The sequence below is a fragment of the Phyllobates terribilis genome, unplaced genomic scaffold, assembly GCF_046119375.1.
Source record: "Phyllobates terribilis strain yellow unplaced genomic scaffold, ASM4611937v1 Scaffold_8__6_contigs__length_399053987, whole genome shotgun sequence".
NCBI lineage: Eukaryota > Metazoa > Chordata > Amphibia > Anura > Dendrobatidae > Phyllobates > Phyllobates terribilis.
In genome coordinates, this window is record NW_027362768.1 from 36,308,428 (window position 1) to 36,327,386 (window position 18,959).

Below are 18,959 nucleotides of genomic sequence, written 5' to 3' on the forward strand. Positions count from 1 at the left end.
TCCCTCTTGGAGCCTTCCCTCTGCTCCCGTCCTCTTCCAGCCTGTCCTCCTGGGCCTCTCCGTCTAGGCCCGCTTCTCTCTCCTCTCTGAGCAGAGATCCTCCAGGGCTCCTGCTCCCACTCCTTCTCCTCTGTCTGACTGGTCTCGCCTTACTCCTTCTAGATGGTTCCCTGCTTTCTTATACTCCCACTGAAGGTGCTCCCCTGAACTACTTCCTCCACCCACACCCACTACATGGTTCCCCCTCTCTAGGTTCCCCCCACTTCCAACCAGGGACAGCGCTCAGCATAAGCCAGTGCATCTTGCTCCGCCTTCTGGTCTAGAATAATGTAGTGTTGGATGCAGGTGGGTGGGTCCTGGCAGTACTCCCTCCTTACCTGAGAGTGGGGTACCACACCTCTGGGTGAAATGCAGTACCTCTGTGGCGACTGATCCTGCAGGGGCACCACACTTATGCTTCCCTATGAATGTGTAAGAGGAATCTGCCATGGTTATAAAGGGTGCAGTATTAAAATCAAAATTCTGCACCTGCTCAAAGCAACGAATGTTGTAAACCAGCAATAATTAATTATTGCAAACTTTAACAATTATAAGTTTTCAAGGATCATTGTCTTAAAAGACTTTCACGCGCCTGGTTTTTGCAAGAATATCTTATCAATGGAACATCATCTTGCAGAACATTCTAAGGCTATGTGCCCACGATGCAGAAATGAAGCAGAAAATTTCTGCAGCATTTCTGCATCTCCCTGGCAGAAAAAACGCATGTAGATTGTGCATGCGTTTTTCCTGCAGAATACATGCGGAATACATGCGGATTCACATGCGTATCCACATGCGTTAACGCATGTGTTTCCGCATGCGGACTGACAAGCACTTTCCAGGCGATAGCATCACTTGGAAAGTGCTTGACAACTAGGTCACATTGTATAAATCCATGCAAACGGCATGGATTTATACAGTGTGACTGTAAAAATAAAAAAATAAAGCTATACTCACCCCCGATGCCCTGGCGTGTGCTGCAGCACTCGTCCTGGCTTCTTCCTGGTTGCCGGGCTCTCGCGAGACAGCCTGCGATCACATGACCGCGACGTCATCTCAGGTCTTGGAAGGAGAAGCGCTGCCGGCAAGCAGAGAGAAGCCGCCGGACAGGTGAATATAAACTTTATTTTTTATTTTATTCTTTTTTTTACAGGTACAATGGTACCCAGGTCAGGATGAGAGTGTACAGACGCGGATATTATGTGTCTCAATGCAAGTCAATGGCGGCGCTTCCGCAAAATTAATGAACATGCTGCGGATTTAAGAGTGCTGCAGAAACGCTGCGGAAAAATCCGCAGCATGTGCATTGACATTGCGGAATGCCATTGGGGACCATGGGGTTCGGATTACCATGCGTTTTTGAAGCGTTTCCTCTGCAGAAATGCATGAAAAACGCATCGTGTGCACATAGCCTTACAGTGTCTGCAGGCTTAAATTTGGTTTCATTTAGCTGAAACAAAACATGAATTTATAAAGCTAGTATGTAGCTTATCTATAGCAAGTAATAAAACATGTTGGCAAATTATGTATTATAAAAACTGAATTGACTATTTTCTTTATCAAAGTTAAAGATATATGGAAGTGGAACACCTGACATGAGAGACCTTATCATAAGGAACAAGTCACAGCCAATATTACAATCTCTATAGACCTTATGTGGAGAAGTGAAAATATTCCTTCTGAGAGAAACCCAAAGGATAACGGTACAGGCTTCAACTAGGTATTCTTTCGAAAACAGACTGCTAAAAACAAGAAACATTTTTCCTTGCTGTTTACTGTAAATAAATTTGTGCTGTCATTTGATTGTGTCCATAGAGATGCCTCCTGTTAGCTGTAAGCATTATGAGTAGAGATGAGCGGTGTTCGACTCGAATTGTTTGCCAATCTCAAATTCGAGCTGTTTTGGGCGGTGTTCGAGCCGTTCGACGAACCCGAACGATTTGCAAAAAATTCGGCTGTTCGAGGTTATGTTCGATAACTGTTCGTGCACCAAAATCGTAACTGGATTTCTTCACAGTAATGCTGTTAATCAATGTTAATACACATTTTCAGTGCACAGCAGGTGGGGGGAGGGGCAGGGGATGGATCTCTGCAGAAATAATGCCGATCTCCATATTTTTTTTTCTTTCCCGCATTTACAGTGGGGAGGTGCAGTCTGTCAGCCTATCAGCAGCGCACACACGGAGCGAAGTGCTTTTTTTCACACAAGCAAGGGCATGTGTCTTTGGCTGTGTATGTCACATGTCCTTGCCCTATAAGTCCCAGCCATTTTCCTCGTCACCACCATTTTCTCACTGCTGCAGCTGAATGTTAGACGGCACCGCTGCTGCTGTTGGCGCTATATTGTGTAACAGTGAATTGCAAGTGAATTTTCTCTTAAATAGACAGAAAGGTTTAGGGAGTAGGGACTAGTTTGTAATTGCTGCCCTTTTCAGGGCTAGGTTACAGCAGTTCCTAGCACTTTTTGCCAGGCAGGTCTGTGCCAGTGCAGTGCAAGTGTTTTTCACAGCATTTGGCTAAATCTAGCTAAGCCAATCCTTTGGGGCCTCTAGCAGTGTGTGTTAGTCAGTAGAGTAGCCTATCTGTGTTGCAAGCTACACCACCTGTGTATCTAATACCATTTTTTTACTGCACCTAGCCAAGTACAACCTTTTGGGCATAGTAGCAGTGTCTGTTACTCATTTCAGTAGCCCATCTGTACCAAGCTCCACCACCTTTGAATTTAATAACATTTTTTTACTGCATCTAGCCCAATAAATAATTTTGGGCCTGTAGCAGTGTCTGTTACTCATTGTAGTAGCCCATCTGTACCAAACTATACCACCTTTGAATTTAATAACAATTTTTACTGCATCTAGCCCAGTAAATAATTTTGGGCATAGTAGCAGTGTCTGTTACTCATTGTAGTAGCCCATCTGTACCAAGCTACAACACCTTTGGATTTAATAACAATTTTTTACAGCATCTAGCCAAGCAAATAATTTTGGGAATAGTAGCAGTGTCTGTTACTCATTGTAGTAGCCCATCAGTACCAAGCTACACCACCTTTGAATTTAATAACAATTTTTTACTGCATCTAGCCCTGTAAATAATTTTGGGCATAGTAGCAGTGTCTGTTACTCATTGGAGTAGCCCATCTGAACCAAGCTACACCACCTTTGTATTTAATAACAACAATTTTTTACTGCATCTAGCCGAGTAAAACCTTTTGGGCCTGTAGCACTGTCTGTTACTCAGTGGAGTAGCCCATCTGTACGGATATGCAGCGATACCAAATAACCAATGGTGCACAAGCTTATGGCCTCCGTATTGGGCAGAACAAGTGCTGACATAAAAACAGATACTCCTGGAACTCTTCCCAATAGTGGTAGCAATAGAAATATGGGGCATGCGCCTGGCTAACAAAAATATACGCTTCATAAAAAAAAACACCAGCCTAGTGCACTGCATTAATAAGACGGCATAATTGTCTCTCCCAGTGCTAGGCCTAATATGTCGGCTAGCATTCCTGTGCCTAAAACAGAATGTATGGGTCCGCGCTGGCCACAATGCTGAGGGGTCTAAGGCTGCTGCTAATGCTTTATCACAATTCAATTGGCAGATTTTCACAGAGCTCCTCCCCAACGCCCACCCATCAGGCAACAGTTGCCCACCCTCCCTATGGGATCCAGTGGCGAATAGTTGATGCCATTAATCAGAGCGTCAGTTGCCCCGTCGACGTGGCAAGCATACGGTAAGGCATGGGAAGAGTGGACACGACAAGTAGCAGGCAGACGGGTTGACCAATGTGAACAAGCCAGATTACAAGTCACCATAGAATTTCTCCATCAGCTAATGATGAGGGGCATATCAGGGGCATCAGCGCAGCGGTGTCTGACCGGAGTAGCATTTCACTTCCAACTACTGAATTGGGGAGATGTGACAAAGAGATTCATCATCAGACAATCCATAAAAGGGTGGAAAAGGGGTCAGCCAAGTCAGGAGTGTAGACGTCCCGTCCCGTGTCACTAAAACTGATTTTTCACATCATATCCCTAGCACCATTAACATGACACTCACAATTTTAAGCAACACTACTGTTTACTGCGTTTGTGATCACCTTCTTCGGGGTGCTATGCATAAGCGAATTAGTCCCTCAATCCAAAATTACCACCAGTGGAGGCTTATTACAGCAGGACGTAGTCATAGCCAATAATGCAATACATCTACGCATACGCAAATCGAAAACGGTTCCAGCGGGCAGGGGCACTTGAGTACTTCTACAGCCCACAAACGGTACACTGAGTCGGGTATAGCAAAAACATATATAACCATCAGATCACAAAGTAATTTCTTCCTATCACACATTAATAGAACGCCATTATCAAGATACCAGTTCCAAGCTACATTTAATAAATCCCTAACATCGGCAGGGAACCACCCCAAAGATTACGGGACACACTCATTCCGCATAGGCGCTGCCACGGAAGCAGCAAGAGCAGGACTGTCAGAAACGGAAGTTCAGAGGATAGGGAGATGGCGATCCACGTGTTTGGCGAGATGCATAAGACCGGACTTGTTATCCTAATGTGGTTTGTTTCTTTTACAGGTGATGCTAAACCAACAGTGTGGGTGATAGGCCACTAGTATATATATTGGACAGAAAAAAGGGCGAAAGTCCGCCCAGGCGGGAGGAAATTAGAGTTTCATAACACATATTTCAACTGAAGAGGTATTAGAGGCCTGCAATGACCACAGGTACTTATGGAGGTAATCAAGGTAGGGAGAGAGGCAAGAGGTCCGGTGATCTTAGTTATACAGGCCGGGGGAAACGACCTAGGTCATCACAAGAGCGCAGAACTAATGACAATAATGAAACTAGACACTGAGCGCTTCAGAGAATTTTTCACAAAACTAACTATAGTATGGTCAGAGATTGTGCCGATAGCGGTATGGCAAGGTGCGCGAGACATCACGGCCATCGAACGTACAAGGCGGTTAATAAATATTCGGATGGCAAAATTTAGAAGAAACAGAGGCGGTGTAGTGATATGACACCGACAACTGGAAGGAGATAAAGCAGGCCTCATACGCCCCGACGGTGTTCACTTAATGGATATTGCACTGGACATATTCCTGTCAGGACGAGTGTTGAGCCACCCCCGTAGTGTTCGAGTTCGGTTCGGTTCGTCGAACACCCGTGTGTTCGCCGAACTGTTCGTCGAACTGTTCATCGAACACCTTCGAACACCGTTAAAACCAATGGCAGGCAAACAAAAACACATAGAAACACATAGAAAACACCTTCAAAGGTGTCCAAAAGCTGACAAACTGCTCAGAAGATACAACTAGCACATGAAAAAATGACAAGTACATATAGTCATGAGAAAAGAAAAGAGGTGGAGGAGTAAAAGGAGGGGGAGACACAGATATAGGCATGTCATGCCCTTCTAAAATCCAAAAAGTGAGAAGCCGACACGTTCAGTCCGCTCCTGCCCGTGCCACCTCCGTGTCGCCGGGTTTGTGCCAGAGCCGCGGTGAACCCTGACGGCCAGCCCCCCTCTCCCAATACTGGTGCCTGTCCGCTGGTGGGTCGAGCGAGCCCCCCTGTGGTGGAGGCAGCTCTATGCTTTTTAATTTAAATTGTCTCTCTAATTTGAATGAATACACTTTAAATCCATTTACAAGGATCTATTGGAGGGCAAGTCTCATGCCAGCAGCCGCGTAATTCCAGCTCCAGTAGCGTCCACTAAACCTGCTGCAGTTAAAAAGCTTTTATAAGGATCGAGCTCGGCTGTCCACCGCAAGGCATCCTACTGCCAGTCCCAGCCCCTATGCCTTGGGGTGCCTCCTGATGCTCTTCACTGAGTATCCCGTGGTCCCGAAGCATTTCCTTTGAAAAAATTAAGTGTCCAAACTACAGGTGGTGTAGCTTGCTTAACAGCCGGGATTATCCGCTGACTAGCAGACACTGCTACTAGGCACAAAGTATTTCCTGGGCTAGATGCAGTTAAAAATTTGTAATTAGATACTCTCGTTGGATGCTGAGAAAGCATTCCATAGAGTCTCCTGGCACGCCATATATGATTCTCTTAAAAAGCTTGGGGTAGGGGTCTAGGGGACCCTTTTATAGCCAAAATCACAGCCCTGTATCGCAGTACGTCACCTAGGCTGAAGATAAATGGAACTGTAGCACCCTGAGGGCTCGGTTGCTACAGAGGTATTGCACCTCACCCAGAGGTGTGATATCTCACTCTCAGGTAAGGATGGAGTGTGGATCAGGACCCGACACCTGCATGCATTACACCACATTGCCTTGGGGCAGGGCGACCAATATGCCCCTGAGATGGTCACGACAGTCCCTGTCCCTGGCTGGAGTGGGGGGAGGGAACACTGAGGAAGGAGAACCCTGTAGTGCAGGAGCAGGGAGGAAGCAGTTCCTGGGTGCATTGAGAAGAGAGTATAAAACGTGGGCACCATCTTAGTTCAGTGCAGAGAAGTCTGAGCAGAAGTGGCAGGGAGCAGGGGCTCTGCATGAGCTCTGCTCTGGAGGCGGGCCTAGTAACAGAGGTCCAGGCCTGGAAGAGGGAGAAGGAAGGAAGAGGAGCGGAGAAGGCTCCAGGAACGAGGAATGAAGGGATCCCAGGGGTGCGGACAGGCGAGTCGCCACCGCACGCCCGAATCCACCTGCATGGAGGGGTCAGGCCAAAGGGGGAGACCGATCCCCGAAACTAGTGGAGGCAGGAAACGACCCTCAGCTAGAAACCGGAGGCTGTGACATTTTATGTGGCGCAGCACCTCGCTACACCCGCTAGGAGGGCAGCACATAGGGTCAGGGAAACTGGCGCCAAGTTTACCAAGAGGAGGCCCGAGGCAGCCGGACAGAAGGGTTGGTAAGAAAGGCCAGACAAAGGACACACAAAGGGGGTCCTGTGAAGCGCTCCAAAGTTATCTGGGAGTTGTCTGAGCCCCTCACCTGGTGAGCACAGTACGACGTGGGCAGCCGTTACCTGCAGACGTGGTCTGGATAATAAGAACTGTGAGTAAAGGCCCTGAACTGCATCACTGACTCCGTGTCGTTACTGCTGCTGCCCTGCACCATCACCTCCATCCTCCGCATACACTGCCCTGAGGCTATACTCCTCCCGTGGGGAGTTATGCTACGCTCTGCTGCACCCACAACACCAGCCTCAGCGGTCTGCCCTGCAGCGGCGGTTCACTCTGACCGCAATCCACGGGTGGCGTAGTCGGACATTTAAACATCAAAACCACATAAATAGTTCCGCCACTGGTTTGACCACCCTGAGCCACGGAACCGGGTCGCCGCCACGAAGACTACAACCACCAGCATCCACCAAAAAGGGTCCGGCTCCGGGTGTCCCAAGGCCCAGGGGGTGCATCAGAACATTTTCATCACCTTTCACAATCACCAATGGGACAAGGCAGGGATGTCCTCTGTCCCCTCTCTTATACATCCTAGTGACGGAGCACCTGCTCTCATCAATTCGCCATAACCCCAATATTAGGTGGATTGAGGTGGGAGGCACCGAGTACAAGTGCTCTCTATTTGCTGATGATGTACTAGTATATATCACTCAATCACATATATCCATCCATGCTGTTATGGCTGAAATAGATCACTTTGTTACATGGTCAAATTTTAAAATCAATGCAGCGAAGTCTGAGGCCCTCGATGTCTCCCTCCCCAAATCCATATAGGATTCCATCCAGTCCAACTTTCCCTTTGCCTGGCCCTCACAGGGTATCAAATACTTAGGAATTCCTATTCATAGAGACCTCTCCCATCTATGTTATCTTAATTTTGGGCCCTTTATTGAACAACTCCATACCGACCACGGTTGGCAAGTTAGAACTGTAAGATTCACTACGTGAACCACTGGTGTTTTGTGGAAACGCACATGTACACTGTGTTTCAAATTATTATGCAAAAAATGTTTAGGAGTGATAAGGGAAGAATTTGTTTGTTTGTCAGTTAAACTCATTGATGGTGATGTGTGTCAGGGCTCTTTATATCACTGTAAGCAATTGCAGACACCTGTGCTAATTAGTTTGGCAGGTGTGTCCAATGAAAGGCAAGACTACTTAAGAAGGCTGTCTCACATTATTAAGCAGCCTACATTTTCTGCCAAAATGGGAGAGAAAAAGGATGTGTCGGCTGCTGTGAAGCAACAAATTGTGGAGTGTTTAGGTCAAGGCATGACTACAATCAACATTGTGCGATGATCAGGATGAAGTGTCTTGGCAATCAAAAAGTATGTAGCTGATTCACAGTACACACGTGTGCGTGCTGATAAGGGCAAATTGAGGACTCTTTCCTACAGGCAATTACGTCAGGTTAAAAGAGCAGCGGCAAAAAATCCTTGTCATAGCAGCAGACAAGTTTTTGAAGCTGCTGGTGCCTCCAACGTCCCCCGAACAACAAGATGCAGGGTCCTTCAGAGGTTTGCAGCTGTGCATATGCCATCCTGTCGACCTCCTCTATCCACTTCACACAAGCAGAAACGGCTCCAGTGGGCCAAACATTACATGAAGACTGATTTCAAAACTGTTTTGTTCACGGATGAGTGCCGTGCAGCGATCGATGGTCCAGATGGATGGAGTGGAGGATGGCTGGTTGATGGACACCCCACGCAAACACGGCTACAGCGCCAACAAGGAGGAAGTGGAGTAATGTTTTGGGCTGGAATCATGGGGAGAGAGATTGTCGGCCCCTTTAGGATCCCTGAAGGCGCTAAAGATGAACTCCATAATGTATGTGGATTTTCTCAAACAGCACTTCCTGCCATGGTTCAAGAAGAAGAACCATGTATTTCACAGCAAGATAATTTTTTTGCATGATAATGCACCATCTCATGCTGCACATAAAACATCTGCATCTCTGGCTGATATGGGCATAAAAGGGGACAAACTTATGGTGTGACCCCCCATGCTCCCCTGACCTCTACCTCATTCAGAACCTCTGGAGCATCATCAAAAGGAGTGTCTATGATGGCGGGAGGCAGTTCACATCTAAGCAACAGCTCTGGGAGGGTATTCTGTCCTCATGCAAAACAATTGAAGCAGAAACCATCCAAAACCTGACAAATTCAATGGACGAGAGAGTTCAGAAGCTCCTTTCGAACAAGGGGTCCTATGTGAAAATGTAACATCACCTAGAATAAAGTTTTGAGTTGAAAACTGTTTGATTTCAGTTTCTAATAACCTGCTAATGCTTATAATTTCAAAAATGACCATTTTTTTGGTCTTTATTAAAATGAAAAGGTTGATCGAAAAGTTTGGGGGATCTAAGAGTGTGGCAACCCAGTAGTCATGATTACTTCGAATTCTGACAATATGAGGGTCATGTTGCAGGTAGTGCAGCAAGAAGGCACTTATGTGTCTTGCGCATCTCGGAGCCCAAAAATTATTTTCCGGCTAGATGCAGCTAAAAATTATTATTAATTTTAAATCTGGTGGAGCTTAGTATAGATGGGCTAATAGGATCAGTGCTGCACACTGCTACAAAGCCCAAATTATTTTCCAGTCAAGATACAGATAAACATGATTAGTAATTTGAAAGCTTAAAACGGTTGGTAGGGTGATTTTACCCAATCATCAAGCTTTTACTCTCCCCAGGATGACACAGGGGTAGAAAAGTCGTTTCGGATCCATGATTTGTTCATTTTTATGAACGTGAGTCTGTCTACATTATCAGTGGAGAGCCGCGTGCGCTTATCTGTCAGCACACCACCAGCAGCGCTGAACACACGTTCAGACAGAACGCTGGCTGCGGGGCATGACAAGATCTCCAAGGCGTAAGTGCCTAGCTCCGGCCATTTATCCAGATTGGAAGCCCAAAAAGAGCAAGGGTCCAGTGACACAGTCATGGCTTCAATGTTTACTTGGAGATACTCCTGTACCATCGTCTCTAGGCGTTGACTATGTGTCAGACTTCTTGTCTCCTGTGGCCTTGCAAAGGATGGGCTAAAAAAGTGGTGAAATGATTCCGCAAAATTGATGTTACCAGCAGATACTGTGGTTCTGTTACGGTTTGAGTGCTGAACACTTGACGGTCCCACGGTTGGCAAGTTGGAACTGTGAGATTCACTACGTGCACCACTGGTGTTTTGTGGAAAAGCACATGTAAGATTCTGCAACAGTCTCTGCTGATACTCCTGCATGCGTGCATCCCTTTCTATGGCAGGAATAATTTCTGCAAATTTACTTTTGTACCGGGGATCTAACAGTGTGGCAACCCAGTAGTCAGGATAATTTCTAATTCTCACAATTCGAGGGTCATGTTGCAGGTAGTGCAGCAAGAAGGCACTCATGTGTGTTGCGCATCTAGGAGCACCAAGTCCCTGTTGTGTTGGTGGCGAGGTAACAATCATGCTTCCTTCCTCTGTCCTCTCCCCCCAACCTCGCACAACAGAAATGTGATCAAGGTCTCCCTCATCTGATGAGTCTTCCATCAGTTCGTCCTCCACTTCTTCCTGGGCTCCTGCACCTTTCTCACTAGTTTGGCTGCTACCATGAGCCCTGGTAAAACCATCTCCCCCACCCTCACATGCCTGCCGCCTTGGTGCTGCCGACCGTCTGGACCTTGCAGATGTTAGCCCTTCCGCATACAACTCCTCCTCCTCTACTTCCTTCACCTCCTCTTGTGCCACCACCTGACTCCGAATTCTGTTTAACATATGCTCCAGCATGTAAATCACCAGAATAGTCATGCTGATAATGGCATCGTCAGCACTAAACATCTTCGTCGCCATTTCAAAACTGTGCAGAAGGGTGCATAGGTCCCTGATCTGAGACCACTCCTCCAGCGTGATTTTCCCCAACTCCAGATCTCGTTGGCCCAGGCTATACGTCAGAACGTATTGCACCAGGGCTTGTCGGTGCTGCCACAGTCGCTGCAACATGTGCAGAGTTGAATTCCACCGGGTAGGCACATCGCATTTTAGCCAGTGAAGTGGCAGGCCCAACGACTTCTGTAGAGATGTAAGTCGCTGAGCTGCGGGATGCGAACGGCAGAAGTGAGCACACAGTGACCGTGCCCTCTGCAGAAGGCCATCTAGTCTGGGATAGTGGGCTAAAAATTGCTGGATAACCAAGTTCAACACGTGAGCCATACAAGGCACGTGTGTTACATTGCCCCGGCGAAGGGCCGCACCCAGGTTTGCAGCATTGTCGCACACGGCCTTCCCTGGTTTCAGGTCCAGTGGAGACAACCATTCATGAAATTGGTTCTCCAGAGCTGACCACAACTCCTCAGCTGTGTGACTCACATTTCCCAGACATTTCAAAGGAAAAACCGCCTGATGACGTTGAGCCCTACTGCCAGCATAGTAAGGAGGTGTGCAGGATCCCTCCTGCGAAGTTAGAAAGCTTGTGGCATGACCAGACAGGCTTTGGGTGCAGGTGGAAGACCGAGAGGAGGTTGAGGAGGCAGAAGCCGTGGAGGAACTTTGACATAAAGAGAATTGACGCACAACTCGTGGGGACGGCAAGACTTGGACAGCAGCCCCTTGTCCTGCTGTCACCATAGTTACCCAGTGCCCAGTCATCGACATGTAATGCCCCTGTCCATGCCTACTCGTCCAAGTGTCTGTTTTTGAAATGCACCCTGTCACACACAGAGTTTCTCAAAGAAGCGGTGATGTTTTGTGCGACATGCTGGTGGAGCGCAGGCACACCTTTCTTTGAGAAGTAGTGCCGACTGGGCATCTGGTACTGGGGCACTGCGACGGACATAAGGTCTCGAAAATCCTCTGTGTCCACCAGGCGGAAAGGCAGCATTTCTGTAGCCAAGAGCTTGCAGATGGTGAAATTCAACCTCTTAGCTTTCTCATGACTAGGAGGAAATGGTCTTTTACTTGTCCACATCTGAGGGACCGAGGGCTGGCTATTGTGCTTAGACGGGGTTGATAAGGGTGTCCCCGGCAAACTGCCGGTCTGTGAGGAAGATGCAGGCGGACATGTTAGGTTGCCTTGATCCAAAGGTGGTGCTATCGATGTCGGACAGCGCTCAACACCAGCTGGTGTTACCACCTCCAAAGAAAATGATGACCTGCCAATCACGCTGGCTGTTGCGGGTAAAGAGGTGGCAGGTCTGCGCCCCAAAACAGGTGTGACTGTTGTCACCCCAGTCACAGAGGATGAAGAGGCCGCGGATGCACAAGATATGGCAGACGGTGGTTGGCCCGGCCGGCTAGGCCGCATTGTAGCACACTGAGCTTCCCACTGCAACTTATGCTTCATGTCCATGTGCCGGTTCATGCATGAAGTACTCAAACTATGTATTTTTTGGCCTCTACTTAGCTTTTGCTGACAAATGTTACAGATAACACGAGTTGGGTCATCTTTATCGATCTGAAAAAATGCCCAGGCTATGCAAGGCTTAGCACCCATGCGACCTGAAGAGCCACCACGACTTGTGGTGAGAGGCAGAGTTGTGTTTGAGGATGCAGTTGTTGACGTGCTTCCAGTACTACGTCTCTGTCCAGGAAGGCGCTACCTGACCTCGTCATCACTAGCATCTTCCTCCACCTCCTCTGCTCACCTCATCTATTGGCTGACTGTGGGTTGACAGTAAGTGGGATCTCCGACCTCATCATCATCACCCTGTGCGTTATCACACCCGTCGTCCTCAGAGCCAACCTGTTCTTGCCCTGACAAAAAACTAAAGTTGTCGCTCCAATCAGGTATTTGAGTCTCATCATCGTCTTCCTCATTGTCTCCACCAACAGGAGTTACAGTTTGGGAATGAGGGTCTACATTATGGTCAGAACCTTCTGCGTCTGGTCCTGGATCCGTTTCATAAAGATTCTGGGCATCAGTGCAGATCATTTCCTCGTCTGGATTCACAGAAGCGCTGGAGTCGACCTCTGATTCCCAGGCTATAGCATGAGTAAACAGCTCTGCAGACTCAACCATCTGTTCTACCTCATACTCAGACGGGCAGCTGGAGATTTGGGAGCTGTGAGGAAGCAAGTGCGATTGGGGTGACACCTTTGAGGACTGGAGTATTTGTGATGTTGAAGTTGATGTGGAGGAGAGCCCACTTAAAGGAGCACTTGATATCCGTTGAAGCACCTGCTGTTTTTGTGCCTCATCTGGAATTTGTAGCGATTGGCGTGGCCGTAAGAAAGGGATCTTATCACATTGTCTGCTAAAAGAAGTAGACATTTTAGTTTGGCTGGAAGATGGTCTTTCTTCTGCAGATGTTACTGTTGCTTTAACACCTACCCCACGGACACAACCTTTTTTCCCCTTCCCAACACGCCTATTCCCCTTTCCACCAGCAGCAGGCCTTTTTCCACTCATTTTGGTGGTTAACTAATTCACAACTCTGGAGTTGTTTGCACAAAAAAACAATGGATGGGAACCGAGCAGAGCTGAGTGGCCAAACTGTGGTATTAGGCCAAAACTATTGGCTGGGTTAGATGCAGAAAAAAATTATATTCAAATTGCAACCTGATGGAGGTCAGTATAGATGGACTAATAGAGAAAGTCCCACACACAGCTAGAAGCCCAAATATTTTTTCAGAGGTAGATGCAGAAAAAAAATATATTCAGTTTGCAACCTGATGGAGGTCAGTATAGATGGACTAATAGAACAAGTCCCACACACAGCTAGAAGCCCAAATATTTTTTCAGAGGTAGATGCAGATAAAAATTATTTTTAATTTGCAACCTGATGGAGGTCAGTATAGATGGACTAATAGAGAAAGTCCCACACACTGCTAGAAGGCCAAATATTTTTTCACAGCTAGATGCAGACAAAAAATTATTTTCAGTTTGCAACCTGATGGAGGTCAGTAGAGATGGACTAATAGAACAAGTCCCACACACAGCTAGAAGCCCAAATATTTTTTCAGAGGTAGATGCAGAAAAAAATTATATTCAGTTTGCAACCTGATGGAGGTCTGTATAGATGGATTAATAGAACAAGTCCCACACACAGCTAGAAGCCCAATATTTTTTCAGAGGTAGATGCAGAAAAAAAATATATTCAGTTTGCAACCTGATGGAGGTCAGTATAGATGGACTAATAGAGAAAGTCCCACACACTGCTAGAAGGCCAAATATTTTTTCAGAGCTGGATGCAGATATAAATTATTTTTAATTTGCAACCTGATGGAGGTCAGTATAGATGGACTAATAGAGAAAGTCCCACACACTGCTAGAAGGCCAAATATTTTTTCAGAGCTAGATGCAGAAAAAAATTATATTCAGTTTGCAACCTGATGGAGGTCAGTATAGATGGACTAATAGAACAAGTCCCACACACAGCTAGAAGCCCAAATATTTTTTCAGAGGTAGATGCAGATAAAAATAATTTTTAATTTGCAACCTGATGGAGGTCAGTATAGATGGACTAATAGAGAAAGTCCCACACACTGCTAGAAGGCCAAATATTTTTTCAGAGATAGATGCAGACAAAAAATTATTTTCGGTTTGCAACCTGATGGAGGTCAGTATAGATGGACTAATAGAACAAGTCCCACACACAGCTAGAAGCCCAAATATTTTTTCAGAGGTAGATGCAGAAAAAATTTTTATTCAGTTTGCAACCTGATGGAGGTCTGTATAGATGGATTAATAGAACAAGTCCCACACACTGCTAGAAGCCCAATATTTTTTCAGAGGTAGATGCAGAAAAAAAATATATTCAGTTTGCAACCTGATGGAGGTCAGTATAGATGGACTAATAAAACAAGTCCCACACACTGCTAGAAGCCCAAATATTTTTTCAGAGGTAGATGCAGAAAAAAATTATATTCAGTTTGCAACCTGATGGAGGCCTGTATAGATGGATTAATAGAACAAGTCCCACACACAGCTAGAAGCCCAATATTTTTTCAGAGGTAGATGCAGAAAAAAAATATATTCAGTTTGCAACCTGATGGAGGTCAGTATAGATGGACTAATAGAGAAAGTCCCACACACTGCTAGAAGGCAAAATATTTTTTCAGAACTAGATGCAGAAAACAATTATATTCAGTTTGCAACCTGATGGAGGTCAGTATAGATGGACTAATAGAACAAGTCCCACACACTGCTAGAAGCCCAAATATTTTTTCAGAGCTAGATGCAGAAAAAAATTATATTCAATTTGCAACCTGATGGAGGTCAGTATAGATGGACTAATAGAATGATGCTATGCCCAAAAGATTTTACTTCAGTAGGTGCAGTAAAAAAATTGGTATTCTATACACAGGTGGTATATCTTGCAACACAGATAGGCTACTCCACTGACTAACACACTCTGCAATAGGCCAAAAAGGATTAGCTTTGCTAGATTCAGCCAAATGCTGTGAAAAAAACTTGCACAGCACTGGCAGAGACCTGCCTGGCAAAAACTGATAGGAACTGATGTAACCTAGTTCTGAAAAGGACTGCAATTACAATTAGTCTTTACTCCCACAATCTATCTATTTAAGAGCACAGACCTGCCTGATAAAAGTCGTAGGAAATGCTGTAACCTAGTCCTTAAAAGGACTGCAATCACAACTATTCCCTACTCCTAAGCTATCTGTAGATTTGTGCGAAAATTGGCTTTAAATTAACAAGGTATAGCGCACACAGCAACAGCGGTGCCGTCTAACACGCAGCTGCAGCAGTGAGAAAATGGTGGCGACGGGGAAAATGGCTTGGTCTTATAGGGCAAGGACATGTGACATACACTGCCAATGACACATGCCCTTGCTTGTGTGAAAAAAGCACTTCGCTCCGTGTGTGCGCTGCTGATAGGCTGACAGATTGCACCTCCCCACTGTAAATTCGGGAAAGAGAAAAAAAAAATGGAGATCTTCATTATTCCTGCAGAGATCCATCCCCTGCCCCTCCCCCCACCCCGCTGTACACTCAAACTGTATTAACATTAATTTTCATCATTACTGAGAAAAAATCCAGTTATGATTTTGGTGCACGAACAGTTATCGAACATAACCTCAAACCGCCAAATTTTTCTCAAATCGTTCGTGTTCGCCGAACGGCTCGAACACTGCCCAAAACAGCTCGAATTTGAGATTGGTGAACAGTTCGAGTAGACCAACGCTCATCTCTAGTCAGGACTCCAGGACGGAGTGGAACAAGCGTTAAGAGTGATAGATGGGGGTCAGAGTCCTACATACGAGTACGCAGGATCCTCCGTGGCCTGGAAATGGAAAGGACATGTTGGAGAGTTACACATGTTGGCCAACTTGCCGGTGTGGAGACACAGGGCATGCTGCAACAAGCCGAATTATTTTAGAAATAAAATGCCTTTCTAATGGAATAATATAAAGAGTTAATAAAGCTGTGACCGATCCTCACCCATCCAGTTGTAAGAGTTACATTATTGTATTGTCACGGAAAGGGGGGAGGTAGGGGGGCTGAACGTCTGGGTTTGGTTGGGGGTCCCCACAGTCTGCCTAGGCTAGATGCAGTTAAAAATTCTTATTAGATACACAGGTGGTGTAGCTTGCTTCAGAGCTGGGCTTCTACACTGACTAGCAGACACTGAAGCTTTGGAGCAGACCTCTGAGTAAACAACTCTTCACACTCAACCATCTGTGGTGCCCCAAGCCATAGTGTATGTAGTTTCTAACGGTTAAAAGGGGGGGGGAGCGACCCAACCCACCTGGAATTGACGATGCCAACGTCACGTAAAACACAGCAAGGGGACTCCAAAAAGAGTCTTCATTTTTTCCAAAAATTGTGGCACAGACACCACTTAAGTGGCATCAATTGCCCCAGAGTTGCTTAAAACGGTTGGTGAGGTGATTTTACCAAATCCTCAAGCTTTTAGTCTCCCCAGGATGACACAGGGGTAGGAAAGTCCTTGCGGATCCATGGTTTGTTCATCTTTATGAACTTGAGTCTGTCTACATTCTCAGTGGACAGCCGCGTGTGCTTTTCTGTCAGCACACCACCAGCAGCGCTGAACACACGTTCAGAGAGAACGCTGGCTGCAGGGCATGACAAGATCTCCAAGGCATGAGTGGCGAGCTATGGCCATTTTTCCAGATTGGAAGCCCAAAATGAGCAAGTGTCCAGTGACACAGCCATGGCTTCGATGTTCACTTGGAAATACTCCAGTACCATCCTCTCTAGGCGTTGACTGTGTGTCAGACTTCTTGTCTCCTGTGGCCTTGCAAAGGATGGTCTAAAAAAGTGGTGAAACGATTCCACAAAATTGCTGTTACCAGCAGATACTATGTTACTGTTACGGTGTGAGTGATAATGACTCGACAGTCCCACGGTTGGCAAGTTAGAACTGTGAGATTCCCTACGTGCACCACTGGTGTTTTGTGGAAAAGCACATGTAAGATTCTGCAACAGCCTCTGCTGATACTCCTGCATGCGTGAATCCCTTTTTATGGCAGGTATTATTTCGGCAAATTTTCTTTTGTACCTGGGATCTAAGAGTGTGGCAACCCAGTAGTCGGGATTACTTCGAATTCTGACAATCAAAGGGTGATGTTGCAGGTAGTGCAGCAAGAAGGCACTCATGTGTCTTGCGCATCAAGGAGGACCAAGTCCTTGTTGTGTTGGTAGCAGGGTAAGCATCATGCTTCCTTCCTCTGCCCTCTTCCCCCAACCTCGCACAACAGAAATGTGATCAAGGTCTCCCTCATCTGATGAGTTCGTCCTCCACTTCTTCCTTGGCTCTTGCACCTTCCTCAACAGTTTGGCTGCTACCATGTGCCCTGGTTAATCCCTCTCCCCCACCCTCCCATGCCTGCTGCCTTGGTGCTGCCGACCATTTGGACCTTGGAGATGTTATCCCTTCTGCATATGGCTCCTCCTCTACTTCCTCCACCTCCTCTTGTCCCACCACCTGACTCCGAATTCTGTTTAACGTGTGCTCCAGCATGTAATTCACTGGAGTAATCATGCTGATAATGGCTGATAATGGCATCGTCAGCACTAAACATCTTTGTTGCCATTTCAAAAACAGTGCAGAAGGGTGCATAGGTCCCTGATCTGAGACCACTCCTGCAGCGTGATTTTCCCCACCTCTGGATCTCGTTGGCCCAGGCTATACGTCAGAACGTATTGCACCAGAGCTTGTCGGTGCTGCCACAGTCACTGCAACATGTACAGAGTTGAATTCCACCGTGTCGGCACATCACATTTCAGCCGGTGAACTGGCAGGCCCAACGACTTCTGTAGAGATGTAAGTCGTTGAGCTGCAGGATGCGAACGGAAGAAGTGAGCACACAGCGACCGTGCCCTCTGCAGAAGGCCTTCTACACTGTGTGCAGAATTATTAGGCAAATGAGTATTTTGATCACATGATATTTTTTATACATGTTTTCCTACTCCAAGCTGCATAGACTTGAGAGCCAACTCCCAATTAAGTAAATCTGGTGATGTGCATCTCTGTAATAGTGTTGAGCCACCCCCGTAGTGTTCGAGTTCGGTTCAATTCGTCGAACACCCGTATGTTCGCCGAACTGTTCGTCGAACTGTTCGTCGAACACCTTCGAACACCGTTAAAACCAATGGCAGGCAAACAAAACCACATAGAAACACATAGAAAACACCTTCAAAGGTGTCCAAAAGCTGACAAACTGCTCAGAAGACACAACTAACACATGGAAAAGTGACAAGTACATATAGTCATGCGAAAAGAAAAGAGGTGGTGGAGTAAAAGGAGGGGGAGACACAGATATAGGCATGTCATGCCCTTCTAAAATCAAGAAAGGCTGGAGTTAAAATCTAAAATCATCCTACCAACACCCAGACGTCGTGACAAGAAAATTAAAAAAATAAATATCTTTAGGTAGAATGGCGGTTCCATTCAGAACACTATCCTTACAAGATATAGTGGTATCCCCATTGTGAGTTGTGCCAAAAACGGAACCCAATACATTCGGACTAATCCACCATTTGTCATATCCAAGGGGCAGGTCAGGAAACGACAATATTGACTCGGAACCAAGTACAGT

General features: G+C 46.3%; 1 protein-coding gene across 3 annotated transcripts in view; it reads left to right on the plus strand.

Moving 5' to 3' along the window:
* The window catches only part of KCNT2 (potassium sodium-activated channel subfamily T member 2), a 1,642,055-nt gene that overhangs the window by 846,427 nt on the left and 776,669 nt on the right, over positions 1–18,959 (plus strand). The window lies entirely within an intron of this gene.